Here is a 7,396-nt window from a genome sequence, read left to right as displayed (position 1 = left end):
CTCTTGTGTTTTTATTATAATATTTAACTCCTTGTAACTGTCATTGTTGTCGGTAGACGTCCAATTCATTCAAACCAGGAAAACTACCTGTAAATGCTCATGTTTCATTCGCCCCTTCCCAGTCAAAATCGATTTGCCGTCTAACGCCGTCAATTAAAAGTCAGTTAAATGAGTGCCCTGTAACGGTTAAAAATAAAAAATCATTTCGTAACATATGTATTGTACAAAAGATTGTTTTTTTCTAAACTGTAGTCTGGAACGTTCAAGAGAAGAAAGTGATTGTCTGAAGCCTCCGTGGTGACTAAGCAGGTATGGAATGAAGGGGAGGGGGTTCGGGAAGGAACTGGCAAGCTGAATGTTTTGTTATGTCGAAAGTCTGTAATCAAGTTTGAGTGGGACACCGTGCAGCCAGAAGGCAAACGTGTTGCTGCCTGCCCTACAAGGCGACGCTCCCAGATGACAACAAGTGAAATTGAAATTAAATGGAAGCTGCAAACAACCACGTCCACCTTTGTTCAGAATAAATAGGATACTCCATGTGACATACATAAATGATAGAACTCAATTATCCAACACTATAAAAAGAGATGCATGGAATCAACAACAAAAAAGGCAGTGCCGGAAGACAGTAGAAATTGATTGTTCCCAGAATGTTCAATGAATTAAGAGATCCAGAACTGAACGTCAACATCATATTTGGATTGCAGAGATTCGGCTGATCCAATGAAGATATTCGCTTATGAAATTGAATTCAATAAATACAAAAGAGTCAAAACTGCAGTACTACCTCAAGATATTAAATTAATTTGTTCGGGGGGGCTTTTATAACATGATTCTATCATATAATTAGTGCTCGAACAATCAATTAACTTGAGTAATTAGATTAGAAAAAAAATCTTGGAATCAAATTTTGCTGGTTTGCATTTAGTTTTATTGATATGGGTGGATACACTGCCCTCTAGTGGCAACAGTGAATGTGACAACTCAATTAACACGGCTGAATCCAGCAGCTCCCTGTTCAGACCAACATAAGGTAAGTTTTTGTTTGAGAATTTTTTTTATGCATTCTTAATTTAGTTCATTGGTATATTTAGCTGTTTTGTGGGAATATGTTTAAAGGATTTGTTAAGAGCATTGTTAAAAATAAAAAAATAAAAAGCTGTTTATCGCATTTAAGCTAGCTTTTTTTTTTAAATACCGGTTAAGGCTAAGATCAGGTATTTTAATATATTTTTAAATGAAAGTGCAATTGTGCATAGTTTGAGGAAACCTCTATCATACGTACAGTATATACACTTTACAGTATATACAAGTTCTTCTAAAAAAAATGGGCATATTGTGATAAAGTTCATTATTTTCTTTAATGTACTGATAAACATTATACTTTCATGTATTTTAGATTCATTGCACACAACTGAAGTAGTTCAAGCCTTTTATTGTTTTAATATTGATGATTTTGGCAAAAAAGTCAAGAAAAAACAAAAACCCCTATCTAAAAAAATTAGCATATTTCATCCGACCAATACAAAAAAGTCAACCTTCAATTAATTTTATTAGCTATGCACTCAATACTTGGTCTGGAATCGTTCTGCAGAAATGACTGCTTCAATGCGGCGTGGCATGGAGGCATTGAGCCTGTGGCGCTGTTGAGGTGTTATGGAGGCCCAGGATGCTTCGATAGCGGCCTTAAGCTCATCCACAGTGTGGTGTCTCTCAACTTCACAATATTTTTTCTCTTCACAATATCCCACAGATTCACGATGGGGTTCAGGTCAGGAGAGTTGGCAGGCCAATTGAGCACAGTAATTCCATGGTCAGTAAACCATTTACCAGTGGTTTTGTCACTGTGAGCAGATGCCAAGTCGTGCTGAAAAATGAAATCTTCATCTCCATAAAGCTTTTCAGCAGATGGAAGCATGAAGTGCTCCAAAATCTCCTGATAGCTAGCTGCATTGACCCTGCCCTTGATAAAACACAGTAGACCAACACCAGCAGCTGACATGGCACCCCAGACCATCACTGGCTGTGGGTACTTGACACTGGTCTTCAGGCATTTTGGCATTGCTTTCATCTGAAAAAAGTACTTTGGACCACTGAGCAACAGTCCAGTGCTTCTCTGTAGCCCAGGCCAGGCACTTTTGCGGCTGTTTCAGGTTCAAAAGTGGCTTGACCTGGGTAATGCGGCACCTGTAGCCCATTTCCAGCACCCGCCTGTGCACGGTGGCTCTTGATGTTTCTACTCCAGACTCAGTCCACTGTTTCTGCGTGTCCCCCAAGGTCTGGAATCGGCCCTTTTCCACAATCTTTCTAAAGGTGCGGTCACTTCTTCTGGTTGTGCTGCGTTTCCTGCCACACTTTTTCCTTTCCACAGACTTCCCACTGAGGAGCCTTGATACAGCACTCTGGGAACAGCCTATTCGCTCAGAAATTTCTTTCTGTGTCTTGGCCTTTTGCTTGAGAGTATCAATGATAGCCTTCTGCACAGCAGTCAGGTCGGCAGTCTAGCCCATGATTGCCGTTTTGAGTAATGAACCAGGCTGGGAGTTTTTAAAGCCTCAGAAATCTTTCACAGGGGTTTTGAGTTAATTCGTTGATTCAGATGATTAGGTTAGTAGCTTCTTTAGAGTACCTTTTCATGATATGCTATATTTTTTGAGATGGGGATTTTTGTTTTTTCTTGACTTTCTTTGCCAAAATTATCAATATTAAAACAATAAAATGCTTGAACTACTTCAGTTGTGTGTAGTGAATCTAAAATCTATGAAAGTCTAATGTTTATCAGTACATCTTGGTCTCACACAAAAATACACACGGTCCCAGGCTTCAACTGGGACCATGTGCTTTGGTCAGATGAGACCAAGATTGAGCTTTTTGGCAACAAACACTCTCAGTGGGTCTGGCGTGCCACGAAAGATGCGCATGCTGAAAAGGACCTCATACCCACTGTGAAGTATGGGGGTGGGTCAGTGATGCTGTGGGACTGTTTCGCTTCCAAAGGCCCTGGGAACCTTGTTAGGGTGCATGGCATCATGAATGCTTTGAAATACCAGGGCATTTTAAATCAAAATCTGTTGCCCTCTGCCCGAAAGCTGACGATGGGTCGTCACTGGGTCTTTCAGCAAGACAACGACCCTAAATATATGGCCAAATCGACACAGAAATGGTTCACCAGACACAAAATCAAGCTCCTCCCATGGCCATCTCAGTCCCCAGACCTTGTTTTGTTGGCAAAAGGGGGTTGTACAAAGCATTAACACCAGGGGTGCTAATAATTGTGACACACATTTTTTTATGTCAAATAATTATTTCTTTATGTGGGATTTTTCCCCACTAAATAAATGCACTTGTATTGAAGGTTGGATTTTTCTTTTTTTTCCATTAAGGTCCCATATTATTTGAATAAAAATTTTTTTTTAAAAACACAAAAAAAACATCTTTTTCAGGTGTGCCAATAATTATGGAGGACACTGTATATTTCATTCGTTTACACCTATAGTCACACGTTTACATGATTGCATTGCTGCAAGCCGGGATGATCAGTTACAGTATATATTATCTTTCATATGATGAATCATTTTTCGTAATATGAAGCGGAATAATCTCAGGAAAAAAAAATCGTAAAATGATTTTTTTCAAGTACCCCTAGGTACAACTGCACTCTAATGTAATGTGAAAATTCACTTCGTTTAATTTAGAGAGCAGGTCCTTTTCCGTGCTTTAGAAGACAAATGGCAAAGACAATTTTTTTAGTACACATACTGAACAATTTTAGATACAATATGTTGTAATGAAGTAACCAAAAATTTACTTCGTAACGATACCAAAATGCTGAATGTTTCTTGACGAATTAGATCATCTCAATAAGCAGTCGAAATGCTAACGGGGCAGAATTTTGTTTGACGCGTATGTGTAGATGCTGGGATCAATACATTAATTGGGCTTCCTGTCTTTTATCACTCCATCAAATACACTTTAAACCCCCCAGCTGCTTTTCTTTAGGCTGCACATTTGTTGCCATGGTGACAAAGCCACCCACTGTGTGCGTTTTATTGCTTGTGTGGGCGCCTAACTATCTTTTAATAATGCATCAGGACCTTTATGTGTGTGCATTGTTCCAGACAGAAGGTTGAGACAGCCATGTCATTCTAACCATTCCTTGTACACACCTATTTTTAGCCCACCTTGTATAATTATAGGTTGTTAGGAACACATCGCAATTAAACAATGATCAATAACGCAGAGCAATAAGGAAAAAAACCTTATTGGCGAGGGGAAAAAAACCAAATGGTAATGGAGGACAGGGTGTGACATAGAAGACAGATGGGGGAGGAGAAGGTGGGAAAAGAAGACTAGTTAAAGGCTATTAAACAGCCAGTAGGGAAATGTATCTGTTTTGATAGTTTAAAGAAAATCCAGAAGGAATCATAATCTGGAGAAATTGCATTGGGAATTTTTCCACAAAAAAATGATGGAAATATTCAAGTGTCAACTCACCACCACCATATTTACAAGTAAGATTTAGTATTGACTCCCATGGCAGTGTATCACACATTTTTCATGACGATAACAAGCTAAAAATGTGTTCTTGGAGATTAAAACATAACGAGACGAATGCCAGGTTCGTCACATGTTGACAATGTGTGACATTTTATATGTAGTTAGCCTGCATTATAGCAGTGTCTGGTTGTGTCACTCGTGATGTGCTACAACCCCCACTTCCCGACTCACCAGTGTGCCGTCTCCATGCAGGCTTGCATACGCGGTAAGATTTGTTTTCTTGGCCAGCAGTGTTGTTAATAATGGCCTTAGAATATAACAGCGTTACTAACGGCATTATTTTCTTCAGTAGTGAGTAATCAAATTAATTTTCTCATCTTGGCAACGCCGTTACCGTTACTGAGGCGGGAAAGGCGTGCGTTACTATGTTGGTTGACTGACGTGAGAAAAGTCTGAGAAAGACGGACTCACGGAGACGAGAGAGCAGAGCAGGAGTGGGGAAGAGGCAAGGAAGTGTGACGCCGTTGTAAACACGACGCTACTGTGCTTGGTGGCTCCAATAATACCTGACTGTAGCCGATAACCGACAAACTACACCCACATGATGCTTCGGTAGATATTACATACAGTATATACAGAACTAGATGCAAATGACAGACACTGCTGCATTAGCAACATGTATAAGAACTAGATGTGTTAGTAAACAGCCGCCATCTTAAAGCAGTAGACCTCTCAGGAAGGCTATGTTGTAGAGAACTTTCCTAGCGAACCTAAGTAACTTTTTATCTAAAATGCTCCTAAATCGGCAAAATCTTGACTTAAATCTATCTTTAAATGATGAAATAGTTTTAAAACTTACACATGTCAAAAGTAGATAGAAGAGAACTAATGCAATAATGGGAGCAATTTTAACAACTTTAACGGTTGATTCGCAACATTAAAAGACTTCCACACATAACAAAGGTTACTATCTAGTTATCGCAATACCCCTGTGTCTAGTTACAGTAGGTTTACGGTAAAGAATTGGGCTAGGTACAAATATCCCCCAAAAAACCTTTAAAGTTCACATTGAGTGACCTTTTTTTTTGAGAAAAAAAACTGGAAAATTATCACCAGTTACCATTTAACTGGTAACTAATTACTCTTACAATTACTTTTTGGGAGAAGTAATTTGTAACTGTAATTAATCACTTTTTTAAAGTAAGGTTAACAACACTGTTGGCCAGAGAGAACATGCAATGTTGCTTCAAGCCTTCAAAGATCTGTGCTGATTGATCTTCACAGACTAAATGTAACTCGTAGCGTTAGCATAGCGTTCATGTTCGTGTTAGCATTAGACTAAGGCTAACGGCGAGCGACCTCTTAAACTCTCGCTCGAACAACTTGTTTTAGTTACAGTTTGTGGCGTCCAGGTGGGTATAATTAATTGAAAATAATGTATTGGCCCGAATATAAGACGGTGTTTTTTGCATTGAAATAAGATTGGAAAAGAGGGGGTCGTCTTATATTCGCGGTCTAGACATTATACCTATTCACGACGCAAGATGACGCCAGATATCATTGAAGCGATGTTCTGGTATGCTTTTCCTTATTCAGATTTGTTTTAAGACTACAGTTACAGTTAGACTTCAACTTTGATGGGTAATGCAGTGATTGCAATTTTGTTGTTTTTGTCACAATAGATTGGTTAATTTACATTTCAAAAACCAGAAGCCATTCATTTACGAATGTGATTGCACTTTAGTTAACATATTTAAATATTCAGATATTAAGATTTGAATGAGGCAAAATAGCATGCTTTTTCTCTCAAATATATTGTGATAATCATTTGTTTCAGATGTACTGTAATTATTTTCTGTATAAAAAATTAATTTGGTGTTCAAAAAGTCTTTTTTCAAACTTGAGTCTTGAAAAAGAGAGGGGTCGTCTTATAATCAGGGCCGTCTTATATTCGTGCCAATACGGTAATGTACTGTTTTCCTCTTGAGCGTGTATTATCACCAAGTTGGCGCTGGCATCATAAAGAGACTCTACAATATGTGCTTGTCTGTCAATGTTCATTCGAAATTATTTTAGTGATGTATTTTTTAATTTTACAGAAGAAAACATTTTTAGTAAACTTCGACTAAAACTAGACGAAATTAATTAGTCTTGACTCTTGAGTTTTCGTCAACAAAAACAACGACGAGCACAGTTTGAGATGGCAAAAATATGACTAAGTATACCAAGTAATAAGTATTATCGTCTAACAGGCTAAGACAAAAATTATTACGGTTGCCAAAAACAACACTGCAGTGTAGAAATAATACTTTGACTTAAATTGTAAGTACATAGGAATGGACGTTGAGAACCGTCGCCGTTTCAGCACTTTCACATAAAACGAAAGTGCTGAGAAAGAAAGACCCATGGTGTTGTTTTGATGGGGAAGTGACACACACAAACTTTAAAAAAATATTCCATTGTGAACTAGAAAATGTAACTTCTGAAGAAATCGAGTGGAGATGCTTTGCACTCATGGCTCACTTCCTGTAGTTTTTCATTCACTTTTTATTCATTTAGAAGCTTTGTTAATTCATTAGCTGCCATTGCTGGCGCAAGACTTCTCCCAGTCAACATGAATCGGACGTCTAGTGCCGCCAGTGGCGGCTAACGAGTGCCCAGAACAACAATTTTATTATTTTTTTTTTTTTTTATTGCAGTTTTACAAAGTTTTTACTTTTTTCAATTTTTTTGTGTGTGTTTTTTGCTGTTTTCACAGCTTTTTTTCCCCTTTTAGTGCAGTTTTTTTTTTTCATGTATTGTTTCGATTATTTATTCATTTATTTTGTTTGGTTGGTTTTTTTGGAGGCATTTCTGTGTCACATTCTGCTCGTTGGTCAAAAGTACCATTATTTTTAAA

Source organism: Corythoichthys intestinalis, chromosome 1 (genome assembly GCF_030265065.1).
Source record: "Corythoichthys intestinalis isolate RoL2023-P3 chromosome 1, ASM3026506v1, whole genome shotgun sequence".
In the NCBI taxonomy this organism is placed as follows: Eukaryota; Metazoa; Chordata; class Actinopteri; order Syngnathiformes; family Syngnathidae; genus Corythoichthys; species Corythoichthys intestinalis.
The sequence above is the reverse complement of the archived record's forward strand: the minus strand, read 5'-3'. Positions refer to the sequence as shown.